This window comes from Cavia porcellus, unplaced genomic scaffold, assembly GCF_034190915.1.
Source record: "Cavia porcellus strain 051 isolate PalLab524CR breed Dunkin Hartley unplaced genomic scaffold, mCavPor4.1 scaffold_20, whole genome shotgun sequence".
NCBI lineage: Eukaryota > Metazoa > Chordata > Mammalia > Rodentia > Caviidae > Cavia > Cavia porcellus.
The window spans coordinates 43,925,883-43,945,655 of NW_026947503.1; positions in this window are offsets into that span (position 1 = coordinate 43,925,883).

The window sequence follows — 19,773 nt, forward strand, 5'->3', positions numbered from 1 at the left end:
ATGACGCCCATTCTGGTTTGACTTTTATTTTCTTTTGGAGTTCTGTAATGTCTCCAATGTTTAGGTTTTATTGGTCTTGTTCTGTACTGTTTTGTTCAATTTCATTATACCTAATGATATAGGCAATTCTTTTTAAGGTAGCAAGATACATTATGGTAACCATTGTTGATTACCTTGTATTCTGTTTTTATATCATGTACTGTGTCCATCCTTTGTTTTGACTGACTGCTTTGTTTTGTCATATTTGGTTTATTCTCTTCCAAAAAAAATAAGAACTATGGGAGTAATAAAACCCAAAATGTGTAAATATTGTTGTAAAAAAGAGACGGAAAAAAAGTGCTCTAAAGGATACACTGCAAGTGTGTTTAGGTCTGTTAAGATAGATGACCATATTACTAAGTTTTTGTTGGATTATTTAATACAACTGTTTTCAGTCCCACTGTTTGAATGTCCACTTTGTATGCTTTAATCCTATAACTTGAACAACTATTTCTAAGATGACAATATGTAATGTATTAACTAGAGATTTCTTACTGGTTTTTTTGAAATTCTATATTACTTGTACGCTTATACCATTTTGTTTTGTTTTGTTTTTTCTCTCCTTTAAATAAAAAAAAATTATCCTGAGAGTTGAGGGTCAATTGTATTAGAAAGATTTGTTGCTAGTATGGACCTTTTTCAAATTGATGTTTGCTTTCCAGTGATGCACTTTGGCCATAGCTAACTGTAGGCCTTTGTTTCTCTCCCAAAACATGATGACTTCTGTTAATTTGAGGAAAAAAAGGTGCATTGTGTATTTAAGCTGACCCAGTATTGTTGATGACAGAAAGACTAACCAGGTGATGGCATTACAGTAAAAATCAATTAAGAGCAACAACTAAAACAGCAATAAAATTAGCAAAGTAATGGAGTTGAAGATTACATTGATATTGACTTACTATGAAACAAACCTTGCCTCTCTACCAATTTAACAATAGAAAAGAGATCTGTAGTAATAATTTATAAGTAAAGAGAAAGCAAATTTTGACAGATATTAAATACTAAGTGCAGCAATCACACCACCTCTGACAGTAGAAAAGCTGCAATAACAGCCTAGAATCAAATAAATACTCTAGCTGAAGATTTTAAAAGCTTAATAATAATACCATCAAACATGGCGGGGGTGGAAAAAGAGGAAACAGAAGAAGTAAAATTAGAAAAATAAAGAGAAGAAGAAGAAAAAGTGAGATAAAGGATTCTATTAAGGAAGAGAAGAAAATTAAATTATATAAATGAAACATAAAATAAGAAGAGAACAAAGACTAAAATAAAAAGTGAAAAGAAATAAAGAAAAGGAACAAGACAAAAGAAAAACAGATAAAGAAAAACTGCTAAATCTCCCAAAAAACACAATGACATAAAAGAGAAATGAATAAAAAATTAATTATCCCTGTCTTGAATCAGTGGTTTCTTTTCCGGGTCTGAAGTAGCTGAATGCACAAGATGTGAAAGACGGACAGTGAATCACTACTCAGATCTATTTTGTTTCCATCCTTGGTGTGTGAGTGCTGACTCCTGCACCATCTTTCCCACCACGTGCAGCTGGTGACTTGTGTCCACGCAGCCCCCGGGGCTGTCTTTACTCCAGCTGCTCTTATTCTCCTTGTCTCTCTGTGTTCTCCAAGCCAGTGCCATCTCCACCAGCCTTCTGAAGTGGGAATTAGTAAGACACTGCCTTGCTTCTCACCATGGAGAGCGAGGGCTCCATGTCCTGCCTGAAAATCATAGAAATTTTGGGTCATGGGAGGCATGCCACTGAAGATTACCATACTTTGGCCTTTTCTTCTTCTTGTCTCCCTCTCTGAGGAGAAGCAGGGATTGTTTTGCTCTACTGCATCACGCATCTCCATTGGCCCGAAAAGCAATGAGGCCAACCAATTTTGTACTGAAATCCCTAAAACTGTAAGACCAAATAAATCTTTCTATGTCATAAGTTGAATAGCTCTGCTACTTGATTTTGTGATGGGAATCTAACCCAATGTTATAAAAAAACATGACAGCTGAGGACTTAGCTCAGTGGTATAAGTACCTGCCTGGCAAGCACAAGGACAGCAGTTCGATCCCCAGTACCAAAATAAAATAAAATAATAAATAAAATAAAATAAAATACATGACAAACTCAAACTTTTCTGGAAGTCTAAGTTCATCTCATGTCTTCTCTGTGACTGTCTCTTGCGGTAATCTCTCATCTAATCACCATGGTAGAGTGACCCAGAAATCCTAAAGTATAAATGTACATCAATCTTAAACAATTCATTCCCCAAATGGCTATGGGTTAAACACTCTCCAAAATATTGGGTTCTGCGCTTTCAGGGACAGTTAGAGGGTGACAGAGGCAAGGATATGACATGAAGTGCCTAACATGCCATGGCTGACGGGACAGATGGTTACAGATAGGGCCACCTGCTTGTTGGAAAAGCTGCCCTTTTGTGAAACTTCTGTAGGTGCAGAATAGTTATGTTTGGGATCAGCTTACACATATTTGCAGAAAGCCCCAGACACAATAACATTTAGTTCCACCCCAGCAACTGGTCAAACTAGTGACAAAGGCTAAGCCCACAATCAGCCTCAAGCTCACCAACCAGTCAATACCCCATAACACTTAAGTCACCACTGCAACTAAGCTAAGACCTATCAGAGAGTAAGACAGAAGAAGAAAAGTCTTAAAACCCATATAAGAATGAAAAGACAGGTGTGGTGGCTCATGCCTGTAATCCTAGCACTCACTTGGGAGGCTGAGGTGGGAGGATTGTTGCAAGTTCCAAGACCAGCCTGCAGTACAAAGTGAGCTCAAGGTCAGCCTAAACTGCATAGCAAGACCCTTTCCCCCCCAAAAAAGTAAAAGAAAAAAGAAATGGACCGGATAAACAGGGGTTCTGTCATGAGAGACCCCTAGGTCCTCAATCCCCTGTCTGACACAACACAGAGGACTTCTCCACCTGTAGCCTGCCATGCAGATGGAGTTACTTGCAGCATAAAACCCTGTGCTTTCCTGCAGTTTAAAATAACCTTGGGCTTTTCTGAGTGCAAGCTCTTCTGCCTGGTCTTCTCAATTTCCTTGCATTGTGGATCCTTTGGGCTTACCTCATGCTGGCATGGACAGGGCTCCTTCCCAAGAGCTGAAGTCAGCTTTCCAGAATGTGTTGCTTTTTTTTTTTTTTTTTTTCTACTTTGTCTAATGCAACTAATATGTTTTTAAAAACAATAAAAGATTAAACATACACACAAATAAAAATAAAGAACCCCTGTCATTCCAGAAATTCCATAGACATTTAGCTAGTGTTCGTATTTTAACTGTAATCTTCAAGTAGCTAACACATAGATTCGTATAACACACAACACTTTGATCACACAAATATCTGTTACTTATACAAGTTGTTCTGCTACCTATAATTTTATTGGAAAATATCATGGACAATTTCTATACCGCTAATTACTTGTCTAAAATACTCTTATTTATATATGATAGAAAACATTTTTGTTGGTGGTGTGTTTTGTCTTTTAGAAATAAAATCTCAATGATAGCATCCTAGCCTAAACTCCAAACTCACTATATTATGCAGACTTGGTTCAAACTTGTGATATTCCTGATTAAGACATGAATCTCTTGTTTCTATACATTCAGGTTGCTGAATTCAGGTTGCTTCTGGTTGTTGGCTAATGCACACAGCGTTGCTCTAAACTTATACAGCCTGCTAGAATATCTTTGTGTATCTGAATTCTCTAAGAAAAAACAAATTATGAAAATACAAATTAGGCTGATTCAATTATTATATTCTTTAGATAATTGATTCTTTTATATCTCCTTTAATACATTATCAATTAATGCATAGATATAATTCTATGACATTAAGCAATCAGCGTATTAACTCTATAGCTATTATAAATACTGAAAATATTTGTTCTGTTGTATTTATTCATTTAAAAGTTATTTTATTATTTTTACAAGTGTATTAGATTTTTATGCAGTAAAACATATTTACAATCTGAATTCCTGCTTTGGTGTTAATAAGAAGTGTTTCAAGTTTTAAATTCTCGTATTAATTTGAAGTTTAAAAACAATTCTATCCTTAAATTATTTTGATTCATTTTCGTATTTATATCAAATATGATTCTAACTTTTTCACTTTTATATTTACATTTATTACAATATATCTCTAGTATTTTGAAGTTGCTTCTAAATCATGTACTAAATTTTGCTACAAAATATGATGTTTCTCCATCATCTTTTATTTTTCATTTATCTGTTTATTTTGCACCAATACAAAATAAAAAATCCTTGCCTATTTTATATTAAGATTGCTTTAATTTTAGAAGGTACAAACTTTTATTGTCTGATAAGATAAACGTGATTACCTTTTGGTTGTGTTTTTTTTAAATGAGTTACTCTACAATTTATTTTCATTAAAAGAAATACAATATAGTTTATTTAAAATTAAATACTTGGAATATTTCTTTGAAATTAAATTACCATTCGTACTTAACTACAAAAAAGTAAAAATAAAAATTTGGCGAGGTTTGTGTCTTTTCATCCAGAATCATAAGTTTTTTTTTTCTGGCTTTTTTTCACACACACACAGGCACACATACAGCAAATAAAAATAAGTCTTTAAATATATATTTACAATTTTATGGACTTTTAAAAATCATATTATATTTTTATTGAAATTTCTGTGAGTTTAAAGTTTTCCAAATTATTTTTAATAATCCATAGGAAAGCATCAAAATTCTCTATTTTTTTAAATCATAAACAATACATTTCACTGTAACCTTAAAGTCAATTTTGATTCAATTTTCTAAGTTTCAGCAGAAAATTATATAATTTATAAAGTTATTTTTGTCATGTTCTTTATAACATCATATTAGATTTCTATCACTATAAGAGTTAGCCGAGCCATTCAACTTATAAAGAAAGAACATTTATTTAGGCTCACAATTTGAGGGCTTTCAGTCCAAAATTGGTTGGCCTCATCGCTTTTCGGGCCAGTCACAATTGGTGAATATAGGAGAGCAAAATGACTTCCTTTTGAATCAGAGAGTGAGACCGAAGAAGAAGAAAAGGCAAGGATCCCAAAACCCCCTTCACTGACCTGCCTCCTGTGCCCCACATCTTTCTATGATGCTCCTGTTTCTAAAAACTGTACTTCTTTCTAGTGTTACCACAGACTTCTAGGCTCTGAGACTTCGGCTCACTTTGGCGGACACATATTCAACATATTCACATATTCAGAGAAAGTGCATCTACATCTGTGCTCTTACTATCTTATTTCAAAAGTTAGTACTTCAAAAACTTACTGGATAACAGCAGCACTAGCGTGCATCTGTTTTTATCCTGAATTTATTGGGACTGTCACTGGAGTTTTAGTCAAAGAAGGCATCCATAGCCAGTGCAGACTATAAGTTTTTATCTTTAAACTCAGATGAATGTTCCTTTTCAAATCTTTTGACTTGAAAAACAGAAATAAATCCCAATATTATGAGACATATTTTTGATTGTACTAAGTGGGTCATTTTTGCTCTCCTTTGATAGATATAACTGCTACTTTCCTACTGTGAGCCTATCTTGCACAAAGGGAACAAATTTATTTTACAAGGGTGTTTGAATTTTTTCCTATACTATGAGATTTTATTTTATTAATATTTTGCTTAGCATTTTAGCAGCTGTATTATAGATCTGATTACTCTATAATGTATTATGCAGCCTTATGTCCTCAAATATATGTATCCTTTGTACCAGATTGGATAATATATTTATGCCAGCTACAGAAAGCATGTTGAAAAGTATTTGTATGTTTTTTTCCTCTTTTCTAAAATAATTTAAAGTGAATAGAAATGTAGTCATTCCTGGGAGAATTCATAGAACAGCTCATAGTACTCTCACCTAGATTGCTTTTGATATCTGGTCAGTTTTTCCAGTATTAATAAAAACTACTTTCTGTCTTTAACCAACTAAGATTCTATAGAGTCTCTATCGTGCTAACCTCACCTGGGAAACATGAGGAGTGAGTACTGTAGGTCCACACAAGAAAGGATAGTTCAAAATAGAAAGCAATTCATTGTAAATATAGATGGTGGAATACATAGTTTACTAAAACTCAAAAGAATGAGCAAGTAGTTTTGATCTCTTTCACTTTAAAAGTTTCTGTGGCTCATTCTGTTTCCTTTAGTTCTGCTTTTCTGTGACTGAGAAAAGATTTCAATTGAAACTCAGAAAAATCTCAGTTGAGAAATACAAACACTGCAAAAGCAGAAATATACCACTGAAATATACACGTCCCGTGAGCACCAGAAGGCACTCTGGCAGACATCAAGAAAGCATATTAAAATCATAACACTGGAAAAAATGACCAGTATCAGACACACTGAAAACTGCTGTGCGGTACAATTCTTCCATCTTTAAAATACCTAAGTATTTCCCTTTATAGATACTTTAGTGGAAACCCCTAACTTACCGACATCTAATAGCAAAGTTCAAGCAGAGAACTCATGAGCACCCTTCCAAATATTTGACCTCTGTGAACTTTTGTATTTCTGCAACTCTGGAATATCCCTTAGGTCCTGAAAGTTAGGCATGATACAGTCCAAGATGTGGGTAAATAAGCAATTTTATTTTCACATATATGGTCCATTTTGTCCCTTAGTTATGAATCTCAACTCAGTGAGCCAACAATAGCAGCAATAGAGGTTTATACAAGTCACAAAAGAGAAAAGCACACCTGTATCTTATGATTCTATTTACAAAGAGAATTACAGAAGATGTCTGCTTACTAGGAAAAAAATCACCAAAGTTGAGACAGTGAAAGTGCCATTAAGTCATTTTTCCATCCCTCAGAAGCTGGCAGGGAATTGTTCCCTGAGGTGCCTTTTCCTGCTTCTCTTGCAGCCAGGTTTTAAACATCTTAAGCTATAGCAATCCCCTTCCTTCCCCTGAGCAACCACTATACTGCCTCATAAATCTCTGTAGTCAGAATTCTTTCCAACATACCTTTGGGCCCCTGTGATGGATATTTTTTCCTGCCCCTGGGAGGCCCTGTAGTTCTGTCATGTATTAAAGGAAAGAAGGGAAAAATTGGATTTGTACAAACATCAAAAACTGAGCAGGAAGCTAGTCTTTGTTTACTTTCTTAATTTCAGTTTTAAAACATTAAATCTTATGAGCTGCTCTACTGACAATAGAGTGAAGGCAGTTATAGCTCCCCAGACCAAGGAGAGTATGGACCCCATGTGTTGTGATTTCTTTCTCAGTTAAAAGAGTGTGGCGATGTAAAACTAGCTATCTGAACAGGCCATCGAGGTCATTCTTTACTTTTTTAGTATAATTTATGGTACCATCAAACTTCATCCATTTTCCCTAATCAGTCTTCTGCTTCATTTCGTCCTCAAATTGAGAATTCTCACATTAGATACCATTTTCCAAAGAGCCTCCATATTAAGAAAATATAGTAAGCAGAATTTACACATTAAATTTTTGTTTCCCAAACTGCCTGAATTACTTTATCATTTTAGCTATCCAGTTACATAGACAGACTTCAATGAAATGCAATGCAAAACACATAATTCTGATTCCATTTGTTATTCACTGAATTACATTCTACAAAAACTCAAGTGCTAACCCTATGTGACTGTATTGAAAGTTTGTTCCTTTAAAGATGTAAATAGGGTTAAATAAGGCTTTAATAGTGGGGTGTAATCCAATAGGACCAGTGTTCTTATAAGTAGAGGAGACACCTGGAGTAAGCACACAATAGAAAAAGTCAAGTAAAAATACACCAAGTCAAAGAGAAAGGTCTCAGAAGGGAATACACCTAGAGACACCTTCCAGTCAGAGTAAGAGGAAACAAATTTCTATTGTTTAAGCCACTGAGATTGTGATAATTAGCTGTAGCAATTCTTTCCAACTAGTACTCATTTTGCTTTTATTAATTTTAATATGTTAGTATAACCAGTCTTATAGGATAACTTACTGGGATGAATTGACTTTATTGTTCATTCACCTGGTTGTACTAATAAACTAAAGCATGTGGTGGCAGTCTGTGTTTGTTCACTATACTACTGAACTGTGCCTAGATCATGACATGCATTCATTAAAAATATTTGATTGAATCAAATACTATGTGATCTCAAATAGTCTATGAGCTTATAATGTATATGGTTGAAAGATATTTTAAAATCATCATTTTCCCTTCAAGCATATGCATTTGAATTTATTGGTATTAATTCATTTTATTATTGCCAAGTGATATAATTGTATTCTGGGCAGGGCTTCTAAAATAGAAGAGTCCCCAGATAAATTATAATGCTCTATTTATAACTGCATATATAAAATTTACCATTCATATGATCTTGTGTAAATATCCCTTGTTCTACACAAATTTATTTCCCTGTCATATGCCTCTTCAAATTTTCAGTGTCATTCTGTGGATTCTACAGAAACAGGTCGAATCCTAGGTTGACATATATATATATATATATATATATATATATATATATATATATATATTAGTCATAGCATGGCTTCTAACACTTTTCTGTACATTTTCTGCCACTATTTGCTTGATTGTCCCATAGCCTTCTTTCTTAGAACGTGCTGATATAGGATCTAACTCAGCTTCCTGTAACAGTGCTATACTACATCTTTAAGAAGGACACTGTCTTTCTCTTTGTCCATCAAGAGTATTCAATTTATATTTCGAAACTCAGTACAAATACCATTTTCTTTGGGACAGTAAAAGTAGTTGATCTTTTCTTCTATTGGCTTTGAACAACACTGTAGAGTTGTAAAGTATATGTTCTCCATGTTGCAATATAACTTCATTCAAATGGCAGACCTAAGATGTTAAAACTAGCACCAATAAAAATATCACTAAGAAATAATTGTCAGTTAATGTGGAAGAATTTTTTCCTTGATCTCAATCAATTTCAAAATCTTTGATCTCTTCTCTCGCTGTTTAATTACCAGAGTTTTCTTCCTTAAAACAGAGAAGTCTATTAGTGTCCTCCATCGTTAAGATGATACCAGGGGAGACTAAAATTAGCTAGGCTTTCAGGTTCTCAGAAAACTTTGTTAGCCAAAAATTACCATTTTCATAGCACATGTTACAATTCTTACAGGTCTAAGGTTTTCCACTGCAACATTAATTTCCTTTCTTCTTCTGGTCCTGCGGTTTCCACCTCATTTTATAATTTTATAATATTTTATATTTAGTGAATATTTTATAATTCTCACAAGCAATCACCTGCCAAATGTGTCTGCCCTGACTCATATACACTTACTCTCAAATCACTGATCTAGGTATTTCACCTTCTTAGAATGATTCTCATGACAGGATTCTGCTGCCTTGAACAGCCTAAGAACCTATTGCTTCTCATTTCATGGGTCCCAAAATATTGTTTAGATTCATATAAACTTTCAAAAATGTCAAACATGAATATATCATATTAGAGCTAAAATTTTTAGAACCTATTTATTAAATGTAGTGGGATTTCAGGAAAACCAGCTCAAAAAATATAATGCAGTTTATTAACAGAACCATTCTGATCACAAGTAAAATAATTCAACTTTTACAATAATTTTACAAGTTCCATTCTCTTGTTTTCACTCCAACAAAGTTCATTTTAACCTTTTTTTTTTTTTTTTTTTTTTTTTGCTTCCGTGTAAGAGCCTCTCTGTCAGACACGCAACTGAGCATGAGATCTGACTGCTTCCACACTCATTTTGGCTTAACTTCACCTGCAGAATAAAGTATTGCCTCCTTAGCAATTCATTGCCTTCATATGCTGGCCTGAAACCAACTTTTAGGGCTAGTACTCCAGCTCATCCCAATTGACTGTATACTCTGTGTTTCACCTTAACTGAACTGCTTAGAATTCTCCAAACATATCATATACCTTCTTACTTCTGGGTTTCATTTTGTGAATGCTGTTTCTGCTGCCTGAAATGTTCTCCTACACCCAGACCATGTCCTGCCTCAAAGGACACCCATGAGTTTTGCACTTCTTTCCCATGCAAAATAAACAAATTGTTCTCACAGGATCACATTATATCACTTAGCTTTTCATCTCCTATTTTCCCATATGATGTGCTGATGTGCATCTTCCTACAGCCTCCACCCTCTTCATCCCACTACATTCCCTTTTCTCAAGGAAGTAAATACTTGCACTTACGTTCTAAACATTTGCATTACATTTTCTCCTCCTATAGAATAAAATCTCATTGCATTCCATGCAGCCTACTCATATTGGCTAAGCAAATGAACAAAACACAGAGATTATCTGAAAAATTTCCAACTATTTTAGAAAATGAGACCTAGAAGTATTTCAAGGATTGAGAAATTGTATATGTACAGATTCCTCTGTACAAGCTCAGGAAAAGGTACCTGCTTTGAGAGAAAATAACAGGGTGAACCTTTAAGGATATATATATATATATATATATATCCCTTTTGGAAGGATACTGTGGGTTATCTTCCAAAATTTTCAGAAATTACAGTTACATTGTGAACCTCCAAAAAATTAGCAAATTTGTACTCAGGAACCTTGAGATTCACCATCATCCACCTTACATGATTCTGAAAAACATAAGACACAGTTCACACAGAGGGAGACAATGTCTAAAATTTTTAATAAAAATAATATGATGAATATATTTTTCACATACAGCAATTAAGGTCAATGTTTGTCCAGTCTAACAGAGTAAGTCTTTTCCATAGATAAATAAAATTAAGAAATGAGAAATAGCAACCCAGGAAACAAAGTGACTAAAGGAAAACATACAGTAAAAATACTTTCCTTAACAGCTCTGGGAGTTCTTCATAAAGGAAATATACTCATTTGTTGTTTAACCAGTGTTTTTGCAAACTTATTTAAACATGGAACCCTGTTACTATCCTTCAAAACAACCTTCTAGACTGAGTTCAAGAAATTCTGCCACCAGGGCAAACTTGACAGGTACTTTAACAAGACTGGTGGTTGTGAATATGAACAGTAGGATAGGTGCGAGAAAGGAGAAAGTTTCCTGCTTGCCTTTGGCATTTCCTAGTGGAGGAGGCTTGATAAAAGAAAAGAAGGCTGCATTCTTTCTAAACCTTTATGCCTCCTAACTGAATAAGAACTCATTTTCTATGAGTTCTTAATCATGTAAAAATTGAAAGCAAAGTTTAAAAAAAGATTAAAAAAATTCAACATCAGAGAATAGAATGAAAAAGAATGGAATATAAAATAGAAGAAATGTTTTTTTTTTAAACTAGACATCAATAGCAAAGCATAAAAATACATGCCGCATGTAGCTAGCTAAAGTCTAACTGAAGTTTCAATGGCAGATATTTTACGTATCATATTGTAACAGGCAACTGAATTAGGTAGAAACATTATACGCAGTCAGACAGCGCTAGACCCTCAAAGGAGCCAGGGCAGAAGGCCAGGCATCTCTGCTATGGGCCAGACCTCAAGAGGAAAGATAAATCAAACTTACCCATCTACTTCCTATGGATAAATATCAGGAATAGATACTCTAAATAGTTCTTTATCACCCTGAGGAAGCCAGGGGTCACCATCCCAACCCTCTACAGGAAGAGTCACTGCTCTTTATGTATGCCTGCTTGGTAAGTGGCTCCCTTCCTCATTTGTCCCAGATTTAATCAATTTTACTTGAGCAACTAATCTTTTGGGAAATGATAGGGTTTTTCAGCAAAGTAAAGGGAAAATGTAAAGTAAAATTGGGCTTTATTCTAAGAATGTGGAGAGAATCCTATGACCAATGGGGCCGGGCTTTCTCTGCTGGAAATATGGGTGGGAGGCATACATATAGCTTCCCACTGGGGTGGTGCTTAGAGGGGCGTTACTGATGCATGAGCAGGTGTTTGGGACTCCCTGCCCACAGGTAAGTTGTCATAGGGGAAGGGAAAGTGACTTCAAGATAAGCATACCTTGGTCCAGCCTCCCACTGCTATGATATCATATCTAGGGCAAAATCCTTTCAGTAACCCCTAGTTTTGTCCTACCTCAGGCCACCTTCAGCGTTCCCATGTTTTCCCCATCTTAGACCTGCCTCAATTTGTGGTTTTTCTCTATAAAATTCTCTAGAAAAGATAGAATCTTTGGCAACCCATTTGGGGCCCCTTCTATCTCTCTCAGAGAGAACCTTTCCTTCTCTCAGTAAATATATTCTGCTCTTAACCTCCATTGTTCATAAAATTCATTCTTCAGTTTTAGAGAACATGAACTCCTAATGGACATGTAGTAGGTTGGGAGCTTCTTACCCTATAGCAATATCAAAACATTTTCAATACTATCTACCAATACTGCACTAAATTCTGCACTGCCATTAATGTCAACCCATTTATAATTTTGGCTCACAGCACCACTACAAAAAGGCAGATGACAGCCTACTATTTCACATCTGTGGCCTAAATGAATAAAAACAACTGAAATCCTTAAAGGCAAAAAAGAAGAAGAGGAAAAATAAAGTCAACAATGCAGCACAAGCCTGGAGAGAAATCTCTGAGTGAGTTTTGAATAGAAGAAAGTGCAGAGGAGCCCAGTGTGGAAAGTGGTCTGTGTGGGGGTAATTTCCAGTCTACTCAATTAGCACTATTTTATGCACTGATTGGATTTTCATGACGTCTGGTCCACTCTTTCTCCTTGGCCAAAATGAGTATGATGTGCATTTTCTTTACCATTCTCTTATAAACTTTTGTTTTTTACCAGGGTTCAAACTAAGGACCTCGAACTTACAGGCAAGCACTTGAGCCACTGAGCTAATCCCCAGCTCTCTTGTGAACTTTATCATAAACAGTGTGGAAGGCTCTATGATAGAGTTCTGCTCAGGTTGATCTTTCTGTGGCTGTTCCTTACTGTTCTCTGCCTGAGAACATGCAGCACACATGGGAACCATCCAGTGTTAGGCTTTGGTGTGACTTCTGATCCTGCTGTCTGTAATCTGTTCCAACATAAGTGAAATTAAAAACACAATTCCAAATAATTAGATGCTCTAACTTTTAAGTCTTGAGTTTGTTTGACTTTGTCAAAAGCAGTTATGATAATGTCAAAAGCAGCTGTCTTCAAAGTATAGATGACAGTTTCTCACTTTTATTGTAATATTAAAATATTATTTACTTTTTTCATTGTCTTTTCTTTTGCGCTGACAGTGGTAAAGCAATGAAAAGTAAAACAGCTAGTACCTAAATAAATAATATTTTTTGTCTTTATGCTATCTAATAGCTTCAATTGAAATCTCAAATTATTTATGACACTGTAATTTTGCCATTTTAATATCAAGACAAGTTTTCAATAGTTTTACACTCTCTTAATACTGAGCAAACTAGATTAAACAGAATGACACTGAATGAAAATTTATAGTGCATTAGATTAAAACTCATACCACAAAGCTGAGAACCATTATCTGGTGCACAGTTGTCTACAGGAATTAACACATCATATGTATTTCTGTAGACCATGGTTTAGTCACTATGCTTCAGACTGTCTGAAAGGAAGATGAAGAATTCAGGGAATGTTTACTTACCAATGAGATATGAATTCTGGGATAATATGTTAGCACTTCGTTGTTTCTCTATGTTGGGAAGGCAAAGTCTTGACACCTAGCTTTTGGTAACACTGATAGTGACTTCCAGAAAACTGCACTTGGTCCTTTCTTAAATATCTAACTGATCTGACCATGGTCCTATTTTAGCAGGAGAAAAGTTAAAGAAAAGCTGTGGCACAAGGGGAATGCATACCCATGCATTTGAATTATTGAAGAGTCAGTGGTGTATAAATTGAATTTCTCTTGGCCTAACAATGCACAGAACACATGAAGACTTGAAATGAGTTACATGTATCACACCTAAAAGGTATTTCTAACATAAAAGCAGCCCACAATGGCAAAAGGTTTGAAGATGTGTTACTGAAGATTGAAAATGAGAGGAAATGAGAGGCGGTGGTGAGAAGCTACACTACAAAGGTCATCGTCTAAGTCCAAGGACTTGTCTTTTGTAGTGTTCAATATGTGTCCCTGTGAACCAGAGCATTTTGCCCAGCACTAGAAGATTTTTATATGAACAGGGCTATGCAAGAGGTAATCTTAACTTTTGCACAAATTTCCTGGGATTCAACATATCACAGATAAAAGGAAGGAAGAAGAGGATAGGAATATTCTCTTCAGAGTCCCTAGTGGACTGGATTGTTTTTTAACTGCTGAAAGGAAACAAATTTGGTAATTCTGGGAGCTATCCTATGTCTTTAAGCAATAGGAAGAGAAATTTCAATGGCACAGTTGAAAGTAATGATCAGATAAAATGAATATATTCCGATTTTGTAATCCCACTAAGTTGAACTCCAGTCCAACTCTACAAGAAGTAATTTGTCTACTGAGTGTTAGAGTAAGTCTTACGGAGTTACGGACATCTGAGCTGCAAACTTTCCCAGATAAGAATGAATTTTGCACTGCAAACAGTGAGAACAAACTGAGGAAGTAGCTCAGGCCTTGTCTCAGTTGTGCTGCTGTTCCTGTAGAGTGTGATGGTGCTGTAGTGCAGAGCTCAGTCGCAGCCCAGGGTATCCAGAAACAAGGGGAAAAGCAGTGACCATGGGGGAGGAGCTGCTAGGAAGCACAGAGCAGTAACTCTGGAAACAAAGTGGAAAGATAGCAAAGACTCACTTTGTGGGACTTATGAATGAATCCAACTTAGGGGCGCTCTCCTTTACTGTAACTGGGAGAGTTACTGTATAGCAGTTACAGTGTCTCCAGGCATAAAGAAATCACACAATTTTAAAAATACTTCCAAATATCCTCAATAAATAAAAATGACTCCTTGTGAACAATGCTGCAAGAAATGCCTACAAGGTAACATTTTTATATTTATTGTTTTCCATTTAATCACTTCATCTTATTATTAATCTTACACATTCTAGTATATACACTTACTAATCCCAGTGTGGGTGTGTGTATATGTAACCAATATTCTATATTGTATTATGCACTGTCAGACATCTCTAATTAAACAGAACAGTCTCTGAAACACTAATCCTTGGCACAACCAGGAAAACTTGTCAACAAAGCATGATTTGTAGAACACTGGGTGAGACAGGGCAGTAACAACGTTCTAATCCATCATTATTCAGGAAATGTTTAGAGGCAGTTTGCAACATTTGTCTTGTAAGTGAACACTAAGTGGCCTTGAGTTTCTTGAATTATCTACCTGCTTTTGGAGGCATCTTTCTAAAATCATATATTGCTGTATTTCCTTATAAGTTTCTGTCACACACTGAAGCCTAATCCTGCATGTGAAAATGTGGAATTACAGGAAATGAAAGAAAAGAATGCCTATTTTATTCAGCATAAATTTTGTAATTTGTTGAATAAATTCTAGTACTAGTAAGTTGAATGACTTTCCCAAGGTCTTGAGAATAATAATTCATGTCTTCAGTTTCCACCTAGATTTTTTTCTACTAAGACTTCATCGCTACCAGCATATTTTAATGTATCTCAAGTGCATTCTCAAGTCTGAGTCCAGAGAACTTAGGTGAAAATTGGAGCTGGGAAGAGTTTGTTTTATTTAAAAGGAAAAAAAGAAAGAAAAAGAAAAAGAAAAGAAGCAAACAAAAACCAGCAGCAAGTCAATCAAACCTAACTTCTACTAGGAAGAAACTGGAGTTGTGTTGTATACAATAGGCAAAATTATCAACCATCAAATTAATGGGTATTAATGCATCAGTTCAAAATTCCTCCTAATTACAAATAATATTTACTGAGGATAACAGAAAGTTTGTATTGTCCATGGTCTCCATTCAGGTTATGGGCTTCAGGTGTGGAATAATGCCAACATAGGAGAACAAAGGTACCCATGTACAGTGGATTATTATCTCTTGGAGGTTTTAGGATTGGATGGTTTGAAACATAAGCGCTCTCAGTTCATTGTGGGTGTTTTCAATACTTGCATAACTTGACAGTTGTGAGATACCAAAGCAATGGGACCAGTAGGCATTGAAGACCAAAAATTTTATTGAAAAATAGATTGCTTGGTTTATCAAAAGGGAGTTGGTTGGCAAAATAAAGAAAAAAAATGATTCTGGCCAAAAGAATAAGCATAGACAAAGTTCTGAGTGAATATCACAACAGACAAGTTTCATATGACACTGAGGTAAATGGAGAAGTGCAGGTGAAATGAGCCAGTGCATAAAGGCAGCCATGATGTTGGGTAAGAGTGGGTTTATCAAGTATTGACAAACATGAAATGATTATGATCAGTCACTGTCAAAGTGGAACAGGTTCCCTCCTCTCTTTTACAAATGATCCAATTAAAGGAAACATGTTGGCTATAAAAGTCAAAATCAACAATGCACTATACACTGACAACCCATCCAACATATAAAATCAATAGTGCATTCGCTGCCGCCCAGCACAAAGCGACAGTAGCAACTTCTCCACCTCTTTAGTCAAATATGACATTGTATCAATCGATCAAAACTCAGTACTTATTGAGCAAGGCTTCTAAAGAATGCAAACTGCATTATATTTCTATTATCTCCCCATTTCATTTCAATAAATTTTAACTTAAAGGCATAATACCTGAGAATGTTGTGTCGGCACATAGAGTGTTCCTTCATATAATCACCATAAAATTTGACACTGTCTATATTTACAACAAGATTATAAACCACTGTAGGGCTAGAAATGCAAATGTCATTGAATGGGGAAATGTAATTTTAGCTCTGTCTGTATATCAGGGTTTTGTCCAAGTCCTCCATTCAGTGTGACAAACAAGACAGGTATGGTGCTAATTGGTCACCAGGCATGCACTAGAACTAAAAATAACATGAACAGGAGCTGAGCAAGGACCAGAGATGAAACAAATTAGGAATGTAACAGAAGAAAAAACAATCCAAGATTTTATATTTGGTTCATCATGCAAAGGGCATCAGAGTGGAATTGGACTTCGATTTTATGTGCATGTAACCATGACTAAATCATTATTCTTTTCTAGTTTCCTTAAAAATTAAGAATTATGCTGGATGGATCACAGTAACTAGGCAAAAGTTAAATTTTAGGTATTTTAACAGCATTTAAAAAAAATTAAAAACTCGCCCAAAATTCAGTCAGAAATACATGTTCTTTCATTTCAGTATTCATAATGCAGCAGAAACAAAGTTTCATAAACAATTTTTACCAGCATCACACACAAGTCTCACTAAAATTTTCTCTCCTATTGATTTTCACTTCCTTTATAAACACATCATTTCCTGCGGTGGATTGGGGTTTTGAAATGGCCTATTTCATTGTTCTTCCTTATTTGTTCCTTTTCTCTTCACTTTTTCCTTTGTTTCCTTTCCTTCCTTTAAACACTTCTACTCCAAATCCCAATCTCTAGTTCTTTGTATGTAGCTAAACTTGTATTTTCTTCAATTAATGTATGTTTTTCACCCTAGCTGACTGATGTAACTTAGGAACCCTCATTAAATGATCAATAAATTCTTATTCAGATAACTCCTTAAACTCTTTGAGATAAAATGAGTTATAAAACAATGATACTTATCAACTGACTTGTAGAAATTGTTGAATAACAGAAGGAGAATTGAGTAGTGCTTTATTTTTTTCAAAATTTCAAAAAGGCAGAATATGTTCATAATATAATTTCATTTGAATTTAATAGCAAAATGCAACTATAAAAAAGGTTGGAAAGCAATGTTCAAATATGACAGACTTTTATTTCTTGATAGGGAGTTTCTAGACAATTTTCAGCCTTGGATTTTAGAATTGAGTTTGCTTTCCAAGTTAAATTTTTCAGCATGTACTATTTGATAATTAGAGAAATGAGTTTTTAAATCCCTAAGGAAAATACAAAAGTAAATTTTGTAAAGTAATTTGGAGTCATGTGTCATTGTACATTGTATGCATATTTGTATATGTATTCTATTTAGTTTTTACAAAGAGTTGGTTTTATTCTTAATTTGTATTATAACCTCAGTTTCCTTCATATTTATTACAGCATATTGTACCAAGGTTGTTTTTTGTCAGTAATGGTAATTCTTTGTACAACTCCAGGTTGTTACAACTAACAATTTATAATTAATCAAAGCTCAATTGATACTTTTTTTAACTTCTTATGTATGTCCATATGAATACTTGTGACTAGTATTACTGTTATCATTTATGAAAGGCTGATCAATGTCAGACATTATTTCTTCTTGGTGCATATGACCTCCATTACTCCCCACAATGATCATGAGAAGCAGTTGGCATCACATTGTTGTTGGTTTTCCATTTTCACAGATGAGGAAACTGAGGATTGAAACACTAAACAAATAATCATGTGAAGTAGTGAAATCTTAACTTGAAACCGAGAAGTAACAATAAAAAGAAAAATTCTCAGTATCATTTGCTAATTTAATTCTCATAGGTATAACTCTGCACTGTTACCATCACAATTTTGTATGTGAGAAAAGAAGGCAACATTAATCATGTTTTCATCTGTGGGACAGAATAGCTCACAGCCATGATTCAAAGGATGAAACGTTTAATTGAGGTCCTCTTTTAAGGGAATTCAGCCCAAGACTGGCTGACTCTAAAGCAGAAATAACATGGTGAAAGGGTGAGGTAGCACAAAGCTGCCTGAATTATAGCAGTTAGGAAGCAGAACAGAATCAGAAAGGAAAGGGCGAAGGACTTTGACACAAGGCTCAAGAACAAATCTTCATGTTCCACTCAGACAGACCTGGAAGTGTGCTATACTAATCTCTTCAGTGGCTCCCAAGCTATTCAATTTGACATAACTAAGCTTAAGCATCACACAGACAAGCGAGTGGCAAGAAAGTTGGGTGTAGGACATGAAGATTTAACATCCTTTCAGAAATTCTGCATAAAAACTTTTCCAACTCGACAAATGTTTCAACACATTAGTTTGTCACGTCCTCTAAACATTATTGAATCCCACAAGGACTTGGAAAAATCTGTGTAAATTTCCAGAAATTTGCATGAAGGAAAGCTAGGTCTGGGTATGCTAATGACTATCTGTCTTGAGAGACATTTAAAAATATGATGTATATTTAAAATTGAAAAAGGAAAGAAAATGATAACTACCAAAAACTGTAGGGTACAAATTTGCAAGTAATAATAATTAACAAAACATGGATAAATTTATTTGTGAAATAGTGAAAAGACAAATGTAACAGGCTATTCACTCTTCACAAATCATCTGTCTACTGTGAAGAATTCCCTAGTATATAGTATCCACATCCCAATTGTACGTCTCTCTGGTGATTTATTTAATTCCATCTAAAATTTGTACCAGTAGTGCTGTCTTATTCTAACACATTCAGAAACTGTCCATTGGCAACGGCAGAGATGAAATAGCCTAATGAACACACAAGACTTTCTACAAGGAAGCTCCAATTAGCCTTCAATCTGATTTGGGGTAGGACTGTGTTCTAGGTTACACTGTATGTACTTCACTGATTAGTAAAGTAAAGAGATTAATAGAACTTTAAAGCTAGAAAAGACCTTAAGGCTCATCTCTCTTAAGACAAGTCCTTTAAAAATAAAATGATGCTGCTGCAACTAGTTTAGGTGATATAGATTATCAGATAACCAAACATTATTTTTAATTCACAGATGTAATTTTAAAAAAAAAATTGTTGTTGAATTACTGCATTTTCTATATACTTGGATAAATTATATGACCTGATCAGAAATGCAATATTTGATGTCAATGAATGAAATAAGCCAAAGCAGGAAACATACAT